This window comes from Eschscholzia californica, unplaced genomic scaffold, assembly GCF_041429995.1.
Source record: "Eschscholzia californica isolate CP2 unplaced genomic scaffold, dmEscCali1.0.p SCAF_1, whole genome shotgun sequence".
Classification (NCBI taxonomy): domain Eukaryota; kingdom Viridiplantae; phylum Streptophyta; class Magnoliopsida; order Ranunculales; family Papaveraceae; genus Eschscholzia; species Eschscholzia californica.
The window spans coordinates 19,521,199-19,539,330 of record NW_028238198.1 but is presented as its reverse complement, the minus strand read 5'-3'; the positions used below and the strand labels follow the sequence as shown (position 1 = coordinate 19,539,330).

Genomic DNA, 18,132 nt, shown 5'->3' with positions numbered 1-18,132 from the left:
GGCCAAATCAAGCAAATCTGAGCCTTCTTGAGCCGTCCCTTGCGTCCCGTGTTGCTGTCCTGAGTAAACCGAGCAGCAGCTCCGCGTTTTGGAGATCCCGAGCATGAAGATGCACCTCGAGCAGCAGCTCTTGTCAACTCGAGCTGCTGCAAACAGCAACCTTGCTGTTCCGGCCGTCCCAGCAAGCTGGAGGCTGCTGCTGCATGGCCGGTGTAGCTGCTACCTTGAAGAACAGCAGCTGCTCCTGTGCTCCCATGGCCATCCCGAGAGCAGCTCTAAACCGTGGAGACCCGAGCTCTTGTTGTGCTGGCGTTGCTTGGCCAGCCACTCCTTCTTCTCTCTTTCTCTCCTCCTTCAAACCCTCAACTACCAAGAACACTAAAACCCTAAACTTCTAGCCTCTTTTTCTCTCTCCTCTTTCTTGTCCAAGCTAGAAGATGATGAATAGTAAACTCTAACTTGTGTTTACTACTCAAACCCTAGGGTTCCTTGACTTCGTCAACTTCTTTAGACTTTGTTGACTTTGATCTATAAAGAAAGGGTGCCCATATAGTTCTTCCTTGTCATTCTTCATTGGGCTCTTGGGCTTTGATTTAGAAACCAAGAGAGTGCCTTCATCTTGTCTCTACATTTAGAACCAAAAGGGGGTGCCTTCAAGAAAAGACCTTAGCTTCTATCTTTCACATCTTCCCCGTCCGAACTCCGAATTGAATTCCGTTTTCACCGACGGACTCGTCATTAACTCCTCTTGTTATTTGATTTGCTTGAAGTCTTTTTCTCTCGTTTTCGACACATGAAATGATAGTGACAATTCGTTCCCTTTATTCCGATTTACATGTTTAACTCCAAAATAGGTACCTAACATGAAAAACACATAAAATATTATTTATAATACTCAAAACGAACTAACTAGGCTTAGTTAGGCTCTCCAAATGTGACATTTTCGTGTCACATCACCGCCAACGTCCACCGAAACTCTTATCATCACAGCCAGAAGACTGCCACCCCCACGACGACGCACCAAAAACCCCACGACAGAAAAGAGAGCCGGTCCAGAGGTACTTGTAGTACTCGTCAAGGAATAAAATAAAGAATAGAGCGGTCTGGATGAACTTAGGGTAGAGAGATGATCATCATCCAGCAGATCGCGCAGACGAAGTACATCAATAAAACCTTCACTAGCCACCCCCATTTAGAAGTGTTCGATGGAAGAGTCATCGTAGTTCAGAACCAAGTAGAAAGCAGCTCTAACGTCCCTACCAGGTGATGATGCATAAAATGTCAAGACATTGACTAACGTCTGAAGAGTCAAAGATCAGACCAGAAGTCTCTCGGAACAGCTCGGCTTGAGGCAGCAGGATACCTAAAACCCCTGATGGTCCACCGCACATTCCCTTAAAAGGGAGGTCGGCCAGAAGAAACCAGCTCTGCACAAAACGCCTTTGGCATGGATAGATCACCCCTGGGATCTCTAAAGGAATAAGGGGGGGTCTCCACAGGTTCGGCCCATATCTTACGCCCAGAACTGGGAAGATATCAGCGCTGCACGACCTAATGACTTAATCTCGGACTTTTCAGAAAGATCTCAGTCGGCTACACGTCCTGAAGTGTTTAAGCCCGGTTGAACTCCACGTATCTAAAGGAGGAAACTTCTCCTTTAGAGTCTATCACTCTGGCAAGATATCAACGAAGTATCCTTGAACTTAGGAACTTTCACTTATCAGAGATCCGGGATAGACTCGTAGAGAAACCCTAGATACGCAAAAGAGGTAACTATTATTACGGTTTGACGACCACCGCCACTAAGGACAGTCGGCTTACTTTTGCCTATAAAAGGCCCCCCACATCGTCCTTTCAAGGAGGACGAGCTCCAGAGGAAAAAGCAGACTCTTTCTCTAAGACACGATCTCTGGAGAACAAACACACCCTTTCTCCCAAAAATAAGATCTCTTCATACCAGAAGGATCGCCCCCCAAAAAACAGAGTTCTCATAACTCGCCCTTAAAAGGATCAATCAATATTCATTCTTTTACTGCAAAGAGCACCCTGACTATCTTGAGCGTCAGAGCGATTTTCGAACCCTTTGCAGGTTTTCCCCCCTCGGTAACAAACGAACAGGAGCAAGGAATCAGGAGCTGGAGCAAGGAGTCAAGAGCAGCAGAACAGAGGAGCGGAGCAGAGCAGAGAAGCAGAGCTGAACAGAGGAATCTCACTTCTCCAAATAGAATATTCCATCATAACGGAGGCTGTCATGCACCAACTCCCTTTTTCATGCTGATTTAACCGGGAGCCAATTTTTGACATCAGCATTTGGCGCTGGAAGGAGGGGATCTCTCCAGCAAATCACCACATTCGGTAACTCGAATCCTACTCAATATTTTTTCAGAACTAACTACTTCCCTGAGATCTTCAGGTAAACATGTCTTCAGACGAGCACACTCCACATGGGACATCCCATAGTTCCCGGAGCGCAGATGAGCTCGCGGCAGAACTTGAACAACTTGAGACCGTATACCTCTGAAGGGACGAGGACGCAAAACGATTGGAGGAAAGCCTCCGCAAGGTTGAGATAGCCAAGAGGGCCGCAACACCTAATGAAAGGAAAGAAGTGCTCAAGACGTTTGCGGGAAGGCTCTTCTCGCCTGGAGACAGATACACACCTGAGGCCCTAACTCTGCAACCAGGCGACCAGATGCGTCTGGAGAGTATCTTGAGGGAACAAGACGTGCAAAATCCAGACAAACCTTATACCCCCAAGAATGCTAGGATATGCGAGGGGTGTGTGGACGACCCCACCCTATGCGAGTTGCTCATTCACCAAGTAGCGGAACTAACAAGAGAAAAAAAGAAGGGCAAACTTTGGGGAAGGACAGTAATTCGACAGCCACCTCTCTTCCAGGAAATATTGGAATCCGAAAAACCAGCCAACTTCAAGTGCCCCACGCTAGAACACAATCACGGCGTGGAGGATTTAGGAGTATTCATTAACAACTATGCTGTTGGGATGAATCTATGCACGACCAACCGAAATATATGGTGTGTGGTATTCGCCACCATCCTAAAAGGGCCAGCTCAGGCATGGTACCAAGCGCTAGCCCCGGGGTCAATAAAGTCTTTTGACCAGCTTGCTCAAGTTTTTTGCGAAGCTTTCCGAGGAAGCACAAGTATCAAGAGAGGGACCGAAGAGCTGTTCAACGTGGTACAAGGAAAAAACGAAACGCTGGCGAGCTACTGGCAGAGATTTCGCAACCTTATGGTTCAAGTTCCCGACCTAGAATCAAACTTTGCTTTTGTTGCCCTACAGAGAGGTCTCAGACAGGATGACATAATCAAAGATATCTCGGGAAGAAAGTCAGGCACCCTCGCAGATCTGATAGAAAGGTTGCAACAATTTATCAGAACAGAGGAGAATTATTTGCGGATGAAAGAGGTGGCCAGTATTCCTTACGAAAGTGAGCGCCTCCAAAAAAGAGAAAAGGAAGAAGTCAGGTTACCCCGGGAACGAGAGCGAGGCAGGAGGCCCAGGGCTGACTTTGCAACATACACCCCCTTAATGAAAGGAAGGGAGGAAATCTTGCAAATACTGATAGCAAAAGGAAAGGCTGAACTACCCAAACCCAATGACGACCGAGGAGAGTTCGGATCCAGAGATATGACTGCGCGGTGTGCCTTTCATAGAGGCTACGGCCACAAGACCGGCAACTGTCGGCACCTCAAGAATCTAATTGAGGAGATGGTAAGAAAAGGAGAACTGGATAAATACATCTATCAAGAACAACGACCCTACGAATATCGAAACAAAAAGTCGGTAAACGAAGTAGGAATCGGATCGGGATTTGAAATCAACGGGCAGGGCCCCATTTCTAGAAAAGCAAACAAAGGTCCAGAGGGGCCCACCGGAGTAATGGGGAATATCAATACCATAGTAGGAGGACCTACCCTCGGGAGAACAACTAAAGGCAAACAACGCAGGTACGCCAACGAAGCAAAAAACCAGCCGGTCTTCCTAATCAAGCCTGCCGTGGAGACTCCGCCCATTGTCTTTACAGACGATGATTTGGTCGGGGTAATAACTCCACACGCAGATCCGCTGGTGATAACAACCATAGTTGCAAATTGGAGGATAGGACGTATTTTAGTCGATACAGGGAGCTCCACGGAGGTCATGAGTCGAACGTGCTTCCAGAAACTCTGGGGAAGCGAACGCCATCTCAAATCTTATAAATCTTGTTTGACAGGATTCTCAGACAATCAGGTGACGGAATAGCAACCCTGCCAGTGTTGATCGGCGAAGGAGAATCAGCAAAGGCAATAATGCTAAACTTCGCAATCGTCGATAAGATGTACGTCTATAACATCATACTGGGCAGAAACTTCCTGAGGGAGTCAGGAGCAATAGTTTCCATGAACCACCTTATGATGAAGTTCCCAATTCCGGGAACGAATCTCATCGGAACGGTCAGGGAGACCAGAAAATAGCCCAGAAATGCTATCTCGTCTCCGCCCAGGGCTGCGAGCAAGAAGAAGTGAATCCAGTCATCGTCGGAGGAGACAAAGTGTTCTACGGTGACCCGACGGCAGATAAGGAGAGCTGAAAAACTAAGGTCATCACTACCCCTACTAACTTTCCTTTTTGAATAAAGCAATTAGGCAAAAGAAGTAGCATTACTAGCTACATATTTTATCTAGAAAAATAAAATATTTTTAGGAGGAGTCCTAATTAAACTCATCTCGCTCTGAATCGAGCAGGTAGCCCTGACAGCGAAATCCACGACCAGGGGACCTAAAGGCAGCCTTGGTAGGTGAGAGCAGCGGCCAAGGGCCCTAATTTAAACAACCCTGCTAAGCGAAAGCCACGATCAAGGACAGGATAGCCTCCGTAGCTACAGCGACAACCGAGGGTCCTAAGGAGCAGTCCTAGTTAAACTAAACTTTGCTCGAGTAAAAACCGACCCGTCACCAAGGTCCTAATGAGAAGTCCTAGTTACACTGATCGGCTCAAGCTGGCAAAGGAGGTAGCTCCGGTAGCCACGGCTGCGACCCGAGGCCTCACAAGGAGGAAACCTAGTTAAGCTCAACCTTTTACTCGAGTAAAACGTGGTCACTGTGGATCCCCAAGGAGAAGTCTTAGTTGAACTACCACCCAGTGAAGGTGACCGGGGGTATAAGGAGAAGTCCTTGCGAAACTATTCATGCCTAAAATGAGGAAGACGACCCTGGTAGCCTAAGCAACGACCAGGGGCACGGGAGTAGTCCCGGCAAAAATTAGTCGTGATCACACCGACGTAACCAACTCTGGTAGCCCAAGATACGACCAGAGATCTAAGGAGAAGTCCTAGCGAAACTAGCCAAGCTCAAGCTGGCGAAACAGCTCTGGTAGCGAAAGCCACGACCAAAGGTTTAAGGTGAAGTCCTAGTTAAACTAACCGAGCTCAAGCTGGCGAAACCAGCTCTGGTAACGAAAGCCATAACCAGAGGTTTATGGAGAAGTCCTAGTTAAACTAACCGAGCTCAAGCTAGCGAAACTAGCTCTAGTAGCGAAAGCCACGACCAGAGGTTTAAGGAGGAGTCCTGGCGAAACTAGTTGCGCTAAGGCCAACGAAACCATCTCTGGTAGCGAAAGCTACAACCAGAGGTCTAAGGAGGAGTCCTGGTAAAACTAGTCATGCAAAGACAGCTCTGGAATAGACAACAGGAGGCAGAGCTAAGAACTCTAACACTATTCAAATTTTTTACACAGGGCTAATTCGGGTTCTATTTTGCAGAGGGAAATAATAAGTTTAGAGCATGCTAGATTAGGTCTAAAATTATTTCTTTTGCAGGAGCGATCATTCGAAGCATGCGTAGTAAGCCTAAGAAAAATTGCATTAGTAAGTATAGGGCTAATTACATTAACTTTTTGATTACATATTTATGAAGACATGACAGTTTGGCTGCAAGCTTTTATTCGCCAGAGGAAGAAGAAGATGAAGACGGACCGCCAATATCTACCGAAGCCCTGATCATGACGGCTAGAAGGCGACCACCCCCACGGCGACAAACCAGGAAACCTACAGCAGAAAAAAGAGAGCAGGTTCAGAAGCGCTGGTAATACCCGTCAAAAAATAAACCAGAGGATAAAGCGGCCTGGAGGAACTGAGGGTAGAGAGGTGATCGTCGTTCATAAGATCACACAGACGAAGGACTTCAACAAAGCCCTCGCCTGCCACTTCCATGCAGAAGTGTTCAATGGAAAGTTCATCATGATTCAGAACCATGTAGAAGGCAATTCTAACATCATCACCAGGAAGAGTTCCCCTAACCATTAAAAGAGACATGGTGAGATTTTGAAAAGTTATTTTTGCCTTAAACATCTATTTATAGGGCAAAAAGGGCTATGATGATAGGGCGTGATCAACGAAGAGTCGCGGCGAGCAGTCGTGGGAAACTAGCAAACCCAAACGTGGGAAACAAAGGAAAACACCAAAGTAAAGAGGAAACAGGTAATTCTTTATTAATTCATAAGGCGAATCTATTACAGAAGAAATTACAGAAAAAGACGCCAAAACCACCAATGGAATTTGGGTCTATTACAGAAGAAATTACAAAAAGCCCAATAGTTGAGGGGGAAGAAAAAACCAGGAAACATGAGGCATAAAAAGCAGTCACGCATCCCGACTGGAGAGGAAACAGAGGTCTACCAGGTATCTCTTCTCAGAAGTGTAGTCAAGACCAGAAGATAACCAAGTACAAAAGAACCCTCTTGACATCATCACCTTATCCTGAACACCTAAGTGAGAGGAACTACTGATGATCCTCACCCTCCTTCGAGCTCAGCAATAACAGCGCGTGAAATTATCACGGCCATTATGAAGAAACCCATCCTTTATCACGGTCATTAGGAAGAAACATTCATCAAAGCGAACTCTCGGCATGAACTCGAACAGAGGCTTCATCCCGAACCTTCGGGAAGAAAACAAGGAGAAGCGAACTACAGAAGGAAAGAGATCTCAAAATGTTTTTCAGACTTTTTGATAGTAAAGGATTGGGAGGCCAAAGCAGGCTATTTATAGTAAGAGAGGATAACTAAAAGACCTCTCGAAACAGATTAGAAGCATAAAATGTCCAGACGTTGACTAAACGTCTGAAGAGTGGAGGGACTCATGATGATGCATAAAATGTCCAGACGTTGACTAACGTCTGAAGAGTCAAAGATCAGACCAGTAGTCTCTCGGAACGGCTCGACTTGAGGCAGCAGGATAGCTAAAACCCCTGATGGTCCACCGCACATTCCCACAACAGGGAGGTCGGCCAGAAGAAACCAGCTTTGCACAAAACGCCCTTGGCATGGATAGATTGCCCTGGGAAGATATCAGCGTTGCGCGACCTAATTACTTAATCCCGGACTTTCCAGAAAGATCTCCGTCGGTTACACGTCTTGAAGTGTTTAAGCTCGGTTGAACTCCACATATCTAAAAGAGGAAACTTCTCCTTTAGAGTCTATCACTCCAGCAAGATATCAACGAAGTATCCTTGAACTTAGGAACTTTGACTTATCAGAGATCCGGGATAGACTCGAAGAGAAACCCTAGATACGCAAAAGAGGTAACTTCTATTACGGTTTGACGGCCACCGCCACTAAGGACAGTCGGCTTACCTTCGCCTATAAAAGGCCCCCCACATCGTCCTTCAAGGAGGACGAGCTCCAGAGGAAAAAGCAGACTCTTTCTCTAAGACACGATCTCTTAAAAACAAACACACCCTTTCTCCCAAAAATAAGATCTCTTCGTACCATAAGGATCGCCCCCCAAAAAATAAGGTTCTCATAACTCGCCCCCAAAAGGATCAATCAATATTAATTCTTTTACTGCAAAGAGCACCCTGACTGTCTTGAGCGTCGGAGCGGTTTTCGAACCCTTTGTAGGTTTTCCCCCTTGGGAATAGACGAACAGGAGCAAGGAATCAGGAGCTGGAGCAAGGAGTCAGGAGCAGCAACAGAACAGAGGAGCGGAGCAGAGCAGAGAAGTAGAGCTTAACAAAGGAATCTCACCTCTCCAAACAGAATATTCCATCATAACGGAGGTTGTCATGCATCAACTCCCTTTTTCATGCTGATTTAACCGGGAGCCAATTTTCGACATCCGCACCAGAGAGAATTCCTCTAACCATTAGGAGAACCATGGTAAGACATGGAGGAGTCAGTCGCGTCTTCACACTTATTTATAAGCCAGAGGGTTCGTGATAATGGAGCGTGGTCAACGAAGAGTCGCGGTGAGCAGTCGCAATTAAGAAATGGAGAACCAACAGACTTGAACGTGGGAAATAAGGTGCAGCGTAAGGATATAAAGGAAAAAGGTAAATCTTTATTAATTCATAAGAAGGATCTATTACAGAAGAATTTACAAAAAGGACACCCAAACCACCTCTGCTGCTCGGGTCTATTACAGAAGAAATTACAAAAGCCCCAATTGTCTAAGGAAAGGAAAATAGATAAAAAAACATGAGCGACTGCGAAAGAGTCGACATGGAGTTTGAGGGAAGAAAAGCGGAAAGGCGATCTTGTATAAACTCAAATAGTGGCCGCATCTCAGATCTTTGGCAGAGATGGAAAAATCAGAAGACAACCACAGAAGAGGGGCTCTCTTAAATTCCTCTCGAACTTTCGGTGATAAGGAATTAGAGAACCAAAGCAAGTTTTTTATAGTGGAAGAAGATGACCAAGGGAATTCTTGAAAAAAAAAACAAGGATCATTGAAGATGAAGACCAAACATATCTCGGGAACACGCAAAGGAATGATGACCAAGTAATACACACGGCTCGAGATTGATCAAGTCTGATCGAATGACAGCAGATTTCAAGGTAACGCATTCTATCTTCCACTAGCAAGATACCACGTGTCCACGCATGCCGAGAGTCCTGCTTTGCATAGTAATCCAAAAAGATCAGCGCCGAAAATAGGCAGTCAGAAGATCAAAGACGTGACGTCACAGAATCACGCATGGAAGAGAAATCAATTACTTCAGCAGAAGACGAGGCGTGTCTCTAGAGAACAAACCACATGTCAAAGATAAAAAATAGTTGGGATGACTCTAGCAAAGACAACACTTCATGAGAAAGGATCTCCACTTAGCAGATGCCAATCAGCTCTGGAATATCAACAAAGAAACCGAGCGCTATGAAACAACCCAGATCCAGGTAAGACCCAAAGAGTTTCTCAGCACAGCTCTGGGGCAGGTAATACTCTCGACTTCAGGCCTTCAAATAAAGTAAAAAACACACGAGTTACTTCTACTCCTTAGTTTCTTTACTTTCAACTAAGGAGTGGCGGGACTCATGATGATGCATAAAATGTTCATTCGTTGACTAACGACTCAAGAGTCAAGATCAGACTTGAAGTCTCTTGGAACGGCTCGACTTAAGGCAACATGACAGCTAAACACCTGACGGTCCACCATACGTTCCCCTAACTGGGAGGTCGGCCGGAATAAATCAGCTCTCCACTAAACGCCCTTGACATGGATAAGATCAGCCCTAGGATCTTAAATAAAATAAAGGGGGTCTCTACAGGTTTGGCCCATATCTTACGCCCAGAACTGGGGAGATATCAGCGTTGCGCGACCTAATGACTTAATCCCGGACTTTCTAGAAAGATCTCAGTCGGCCTCACATCTTGAAGTGTTTAAGCCCGATTGGACTCCACATATCTAAAAGAGGAAACTTCTCCTTTCAAGTCTATCACTCTGGCAAGATATATACGGAGTATCCTTAACTTTGGAACTTTCACTTATCAAAGATCCGGGATAGACTCGAAGAGAAACCTGATGATTCATAAAATGTCCAAACGTTGACTAACATCTGAAGAGTCAAAGATCAGACCAGAAGTCTCTTGGAACGACTCGGCTTAAGGCAGCAGGACAGCTAAAACCCCTGATGGTCTACCACACATTCCCTAACTAGGAGGCCGGTCAGAAGAAACCAGCTATGCACAAAACGCCCGCGGCATGGATAGATCAGCCCTGGGATCTCTTAAGGAATAAGGAGGGTCTCCACAAGTTCGACCCATATCTTACGCCCAGAACTGGGAAGATATCAGCGTTGCTCGACCTAATGACTTAATCCCAGACTTTCCAGAAAGATCTCAGTCGGTTACACATCTTGAAGTGTTTAAGCCCGATTGGACTCCACGTATCCAAAGGAGGAAACTTCTCCTTTAGAATCTATCACTCTGACAAGATATATACAAAGCATCCTTAAACTTAGGAACTTTCAGGTATCAAAGATCCGAGATAGACTCGAAGAGAAAGCCTAGATATGCAAAAGAGGTAACTTCTGTTACGGTTTGATGGCCACCGCCACTAACCACAGTCGGCCTAACTTCGCCTATAAAAGGCCCCCCACATCGTCCCTCAATGGACACGCTATCTGGAGGTAAAACACACTCTCTCTCCCAAAAATACGATCCCTTCATACCAAGAAGGATCACCCCAAAAAACAGAGTTCTCATAACTCGTCCCCTAAAAGGATCAATCAATATTCATTCTTTTACAGCAAAGAGCACCCTGACTGTCTTGAGCGTCGGAGCGGTTTTCGAACCCTTTGCAGGTTTTCCCCCCACGGGAACAGACGAACAGGAGCAATGAGCTAGGAGCTGGAGCAAGGAGTCCCGAGCTGGAGCAAAGAGCGAGGAGCAGATAGAAGTAGAGTAGCATAGCTGAATAGAGGAATCTCTCCTCTCCAAACAGAATATACCATCATAACGGAGGCTGTCATGCATCAACTCCCTTTTTCATGCTGATTTAACCGGGAGCCAATTTTCGACATCAGCATCTGGCGCTAGAAGGAAGGGCATCTCTCTAGCAAATCCTCACATTCGTTAACCCGAATCTCTCTCAATACTTCCTCAGAACTAATCACTTTCCCTAAAGATCTTCAGGAAAACATGCCAGCAAAAAAACAAACACCCGGTGAAGACCGAGAAGGATCTTTATATCTCATAATGATCTCAGCAGCTCTCGAGCGGCTTAAGGATCTTTATAGACTCGAAGAGAAACCTGATGATGCATAAAATGTCCAGACATTGACTAACGTCTGAAGAGCCAAAGATCAAACCAGAAGTCTTTTGGAACGACTCGACTTAAGGCAGCAGGACAGCTAAAACCCTTTATAGTCCACCACACATTCCCCTAACTGGGAGGTCGGCCAGAAGAAACCAGCTCTGGACAAAACGCCCTTGTCATGGATAGATCAGCCCTAGGATCTCTAAAGGAATAAGGGGGATCTCCACAAGTTTGTGCCATATGTTACGCCCAGAACTGGGAGGATCTCAGCGCTGCGCAACCTAATGACGTAATCCCAGACTTTCCAGAATGATCTCAGTCGGTTACAGATCTTGAAATGTTTAAGCCCGGTTAGACTCCACGTATCTAAAGGAGGAAACTTCTGTTTTAGAATCTATCACTCCGGCAAGATATATAGAAAGCATCCTTAAACTTAGGAACTTTCACTTATCAAAGATCTGCGATAGACTCGAAGAGAAAACCTAGATACGCGAAAGAGGTAACTTCTATTACGGTTTGACGGCCACCGCCTCACCACTAATCACAGTCGGCCTAACTTCGCCTATAAAAGGCCCCCCACATCGTCCCTCAAAAGACACGCTCTCTGGAGGAAAAACGCACTCTCTCTCCCAAAAATACGATCCCTTCATACCAAGAAGGATCAGCTCCCAAAACAGAGTTCTCATAACTCACCCCCCAAAAGGATCAATCAATATTCATTCTTTTACTGCAAATAGCACCCTGATTGTCTTGAGAGTCGGAGCGGTTTTCGAACCCTTTGCAGGTTTTCCCCCACGGGAACAGACGAACAATAGCAATGAGCCAGGAGCTGGAGCAAGGAGCGAGGAGCAGATAGAAGCAAAGTAGCATAGCTGAACAGAGGGATCTCTCCTCTCCAAACAGAATATACCATCACAACGGAGGTTGTCATGCATCAACCCCCTTTTTCATGCTGATTTAACCGGGAGCCAATTTTCGAGATCAGCATTTGGCGCTAGAAGGAGGGGCATCTCTCTAGCAAATCCTCACATTCGGTAACCCGAATCTCTCTCAATACTTCCTCAGAACTAATCACGTTCCCTAAAGATCTTCAAGCAAACATGCCAGCAGAAAAACAAACACCCGGTGAAAACCGAGAAGGATCTTTATATCTCATAATGATCTCAGCAGCTCTCGAGCGGCTTAAGGATCTTTATAGACTCGAAGAGAAACCTGATGATGCATAAAATGTCCAGACGTTGACTAACGTCTGAAGAGTCAAAGATCAGACCAGAAGTCTCTTGGAACGACTCGACTTAATGCAGCAGGACAACTAAAACCCCTGATGGTCCATCATACATTCCCCTAACTAGGAGGTCGGCCAGAAGAAACCAGCTCTGCACAAAAAGCCCTTGGCATGGATAGATCAGCCCTAGGATCTCTAAAGGAATAAGGGGGATCTCCACAGGTTCGGCCCATATCTTACGCCCAGAACTGGGAAGATCTCAGCGCTGCGCAACCTAATGACTTAATCCCGGACTTTCCAGAAAGATCTCAGTCTAATTACACATCTTGAAGTGTTTAAGCCCGGTTAGACTCCACGTATTTAAAGGAGGAAACTTTTCCTTCCAAGTATCCTTGAACTTAGGAACTTTCACTTATCAAAGATCCGGGATAGACTCGAAGAGAAACCCTAGATACGAAAAAGAGGTAACTTCTATTACGGTTTGACGGCTACTGCCTCTCCACCGCCACTAAGGACAGTCGGCCTATCTTCGCCTATAAAATGCCCCCCATATCGTTCTTCAAAGGACACGATCTCTGGAGAACAAACAAACCATCTCTCCTAAAAATAAGATCCCTTCACACCAGAAGGATCCCCCCCAAAACAGAGTTCTCAGAACTCGCCCCCCAAAAGGATCAATCAATATTCATTCTTTTACTGCAAAGAGCACCCTGACTGTCTTGAGCGTCGGAGCGATTTTCGAACCCATTGCAGGTTTTCTCCCCTTGGGAATAGACGAACAGGAGCAAGGAATCTGGAGTTGGAGCAAGGAGTAGAGAAGCAGAGCAGAGGAGCGGAGCAGAGTAGAGAAGTAGAGTTGATCAGAGGAATCTCTTATCTCTAAACAGAATATACATCATAACGGAGGTTGTCATGCATCAACTCCCTTTTTCATGTTGATTTAACCGGGAGCCAATTTTCGACATCAACAGAGAGCACATCACACCGAAACTTATGATCATTACTTGACAGGTTTCGGCGAAAGTCGAGTACGAGCTGGGGGGGAAGGTCACTTTACCCATACTCATCTGAGAAGGAGCGACTAGCCGAGCACTAATGTTGGAATTTGTGATCATCGACGAGTTACATGCGTACAACATTATCCTGGGAAGGAACTTCTTGAAAGAATCACGAGCTGTGGTCTCGTTGAACCACTTAACCTTGAAATTCCCGATTCCGGAAACGGACCTGGTAGGAACAATAAAAGGAGATCAAGCGGCCGCCAGGGAATGTTTCGCCATTTCAGCTCGGCATTGTCGATGACCAGCAGTGATTCCCACCCTTTCAAGCACCGGAAAAATCACCAAGTTCGATCACGCCGTAAACATGCAGGAATAAGCGCCGCTAAGGTCAGTATTGCTCCTCGACCTCACATAGAATACTTATATATATATATATATTACTCTAGCAGTTAGACAGGAAAAGTAGCGCTACTAGCTACATATTTTATCTATATATATATTATTTTAGCCGCTAGGCAAGAAAAGTAGCATTGCTCGCTACGTATTTTAATTAATAGAATAAAATATTTTCAGTAATTAGCAACACGTTTTATCTAGCAAAGTAAAATATTTTTTACAAAAATATTATAAAATGAGGAGTCCTAGTTAAACTCATCTCGCTCTGAATCGAGCAGGTAGCCCTGACAGCGAAAGCCACGATCAGGGGACCTAAAGGCAGCCTTGGTAGGTGAGAGCAGCGCCCAAGGGCCCTAATTTATACAGCCCTGCTAAGCGAAAGCCACGACTAGGGACAGGATAGCCTCTGTAGCTACGACGACAACTGAGGGCCCTAAGGAGCAGTCCTAGTTAAACTGAACTTTGCTCGAGTAAAAACCGACCCCTCACCAAGGTCCTAAGGAGAAGTTCTAGTTACACTGATCGGCTCAAGCCGGCAAAGGAGGTAGCTCCGGTAGCTACGGCTGCAACCCGATGCCTCACAAGGAGGAGTCCTAGCTTAACTCAACCCTTTACTCGAGTGAAACGTGGTCCCTAAGGATCCCCAAGGAGAAGTCCTAGATAAGACTACCGCCCTGATGAAGGTGACCGGGGGTATAAGGAGAAGTCCTTGCAAAACTATTCATGCTTAAAATGAGGAAAACAACCATGTTAGCTAAGGCCACGACCAGGGGCACGGGAGGAGTCCCGGCAAAAATTAGTCAAGCTCAAGCCGACGAAACCAGGCCTGTTAGTGAAAGCCACGACCAGGGGCAGGACAACCTCAGTAGCTATGGCAACGACCGAGGGCCCTAAGAGGAAGTCCTAGCGAAACTAGTCAAGCTCAAGCTGACGAAACCAGCTCTGGTAGCGAAATCCACGACCAGAGGTATAAGGAGAAGTCCTAGCGAAACTTGTCGAGCTCAAGCTGGCAATATCAGCTCTGGTAGCGAAAGCCACGACCAGAGGTCTAAGGAGAAGTCCTAGCGAAACTAGTCAAGCTCAAGCTGACGAAACCAGCTCTGATAGCGAAAGCCCCGACCAGAGGTATAAGGAGAAGTCCTAGTGAAACTTGCCGAGCTCAAGCTGACAATATCAGCTCTGGTAGCGAAAGCCAACGACCAGAGGTATAAGGAGAAGTCTTAGCGGAACTTGCCGAGCTCAAGCTGGCAATATCAGCTCTGGTAGCGAAAGCCACGACCAGGGGTCTAAGGAGGAGTCCTGATGAAACTAATTATGCAAAGACAACTCTGGTATAGACAACCAGGGGCAGAGCTAAAAAACTCTAACACTATTCAAAACTTTTTACGCAGAGCTAACTCGGGTTCTATTTTGCAGAGGGAAATAGTAAGCTTAGAGCATGTTAGTCTAAGTCCAAAATTATTTTTGCAGGTGCGATCATTCGGAGCTTGCGTAATAAGCCTAGGAGATTGCATTAGTAAGTTGGGATGGACTAACTGTGCCCTACCTTGGGAGATACTTATGTGCGCAGCAACAGGATATGAAAGCAAACCAAAACTATTAGGATTAAAACAGAAGAAAGCCATTGTAGCAGGGTCAAAATTCGAATAAGTAAAAGAAAAGTATCTGAAAAACAAAAGGGAAACAAAGACAACTATGGTTCATCACCAGAAAGAAGAGGACCACAACGGTCGTCGGGACCAGGAACGGAGGAAGCAGAGCCTTCGTCAGAATCATCACCCACATGGACCACGGAGTTGGTAGCCTCCTGATCCCACTCGTCTTCGTTCAAGGGAAAGTCTTCCTCCAAACCCCGATCGACAACGACAACATTAACGGACAAGGCTACTCGTTCTTTATCAAGATGACGCAGGAGAGTAACTTCTTTGGGAAACGTAAAAACGGCGAGCTGCATCCCAGGCAACCTGAAACGCAGATTTACGCTGCTGCCTCAAGATTGCCAAGAGCTCATCCTTCTCTTTACAAGTCGCTATCGCTTTCTTACGGTTCAAATCGGCCAACTCGAAGATATTCTTGTAAGAAGCCTGAAGAGCAGCCATATCTTTATCCCTTTGCTGAATTAAAGTAGCCTCCTTCTCCTGAAGAGCTTGAAGTTTCTCCTCTAGACTAGCAACACGAGCGTCAGATTGAGAAGATCGAAGTTCAGAACTGGCCTTAGATTGTTCTGCCTCCAACCTCCACGAATTTCGTTCGGCAGAAACTATCTCAAAGTCGTTAGCCAAGATTTCAGCTTCGGCTTTATAAGACAAAACATCTTTTTCAGCCTTTGCAAGCTGGGACTCCAGACGCTCAATTGAGGATAGGTGGGACGCGACGTCGTGACTGACCTGATAATTCTAAAAAGGGAAGATACATCAGAAAAGAAAGAATGATAAAAAAAAGGAAGGAAAAAGAAAAAGTAAAGGATCGATATTGAGAGTACCTCACTCTGGAAATGAAAATAAAGACCATCAATCAGAGAAGTCACAAGACGGGGAATGTCCTTGGGAAAAGCAGACATCTTCGCCGGTAATTCAGGGCAGACGAAGACTTCCCCCGGCTAGCCAAAGAATGGACGCTCGCCCTAGTCCGGGAGGCAACAGCGCCACGGTTAATCGAAAGAGGAGCAGGAGGAGAAGAACTCGTAGGAATCGAAGAAGAAGCTGGACTATTAGGTTCCCGAATAACGACACCGGCAGAACTTCGGCTGACCAGAGACTTCAAACGAGATCTTTTAACAACTGACGAAGACAGAATATCTTCAACCCTATTCCGTTTTCCCAGGAAAGCTGAAAAACAAGAAGATCAGACACATAAGGAAATACCGAAAAGAAAAGAAGAAGCATATCCAACCGAAACTCACCAAGAAGAGAAGGAATTGTCTTTTTCTGATAAAGGGCCTGTAGATCAGCGACGCCTTCAGGGATGAAACCCTCTTTCCCCCTATCCAAAACGATTAGTGCTTCAAAACATCTAACATCTCCCGCATCAGGGATGATCTTTGGACGAACGTGGACAGAACCGGATTAACGAAAACCATAGTCCTCGATTGTAGTGCCCCTAGTAATATCTTGGGCTGCCTGTAGTAGGATCACTTGAAATAAAAAAAAAAACCCTAGACCATCATCCCTCACTTCCATTCCTCTTGCTGCCGTGAGTTTGTGGTTGCCCACTAGGGTGAGAAAATGGGAAGATGAGTTGCTTCCCTCCCATATTGCCTCAAACCCCATATTAATCCTTTTAACCCTACCACTACTACTTTACTTCCCTTCATTCCTTTTTTTTTAACAACAAGTGCTAGAGATAGAGATAGAGATTTTGATTCTAGAGAGAGAAAACTAGGGCAAAGTGAAGGAGAAGAAGGAGGGATCAAAGTTTGGTGATTTTCTTTGTTGTTCTTGGTGTGGAGCTTGGTTTGCTTTGGATCTAAGGTGGATTTCTATCTCTCTAGGGCTTGAATAGCCATTTTTATAGATAAACCTAGACATACTAGATGAAACTACAAACCCTAGATTTTAGTATTACTTGAACATAGATTTGGGTTCTTGACACAAATATAAACACTAGAAGTAGTAGATTTATATTCCTACAAACTTATTTTTAGGTCACTTTGAATCTCATCTATGTGTTAGATTTTGGGGATATTTGCTATAATGACCTACTTGATGAACCATACAATCTTCATTTACATTTTCATGCTAGATTCATGTATCACAATGATATTTAGGACTAAACCTCTTTATTTGTCATAATTTTAGCACATAACTCTTATAATTAGATGCCTCTCACTATTGGACAATACTCTTTATATAAATACATGAACATGTGCTAGAAGTCAACATGATATGCGAATTTTAGGCTATTATCATCATCGATTCATTACTTGCAAACATTATAAATATGAAACTCGTATGTCGTAATATGCTAACAAATATGATTTTGGTTTATGTATGTTGTGGTGTGATGCTATTATATGTGTGTGATGTGATGGAGTTGGTGGAGAGTTGTGAGAGTTTTGTGGTTGGTTTGACCCTCTCTACCGGATGTGATATTGGTATGGAGCGTATGGGGTCGGCGCTAACACAATGGATGACCTTGTGGACCACACTCTCATACAACGTAGATACCAACTTGTCATATTGCTTTTGGTTGTTTATTACAAATGGTGTGATATTATGTATGTGTGACATGATGGAGTTGGAGGGTTGTAAGAGTTTTGTGGTTGGTTCGACCCTCTCTACCGGATGTGATATAGGTATGGAGCGTATGGGGTCGGCGCTAACACAATGGATGACCTTGTGGACCACACTCTTAGATAAGGTGGACATCAACTCGTCATGTCGCTTTTTGTTGTTTGTTGCATTGTGGTACACTTTATTTCTAATGGTCACAACTCGGATACTATACTTGGACATCTTTACGTGATATGTGGTT

The 18,132-nt window shown here is 45.3% G+C and overlaps 2 protein-coding genes across 2 annotated transcripts in view; one reads left to right on the top strand and one right to left on the bottom strand.

Annotated features, from left to right (window-relative positions):
- The window catches only part of LOC147564915 (MADS-box protein SVP-like), an 87,640-nt gene that overhangs the window by 45,078 nt on the left and 24,430 nt on the right, over nt 1-18,132 (bottom strand). The gene's annotated exons all lie outside the window — the stretch shown is intronic.
- Nucleotides 1-18,132, top strand: part of EMB2745 (Tetratricopeptide repeat (TPR)-like superfamily protein) — a 73,576-nt gene that overhangs the window by 54,296 nt on the left and 1,148 nt on the right. The gene's annotated exons all lie outside the window — the stretch shown is intronic.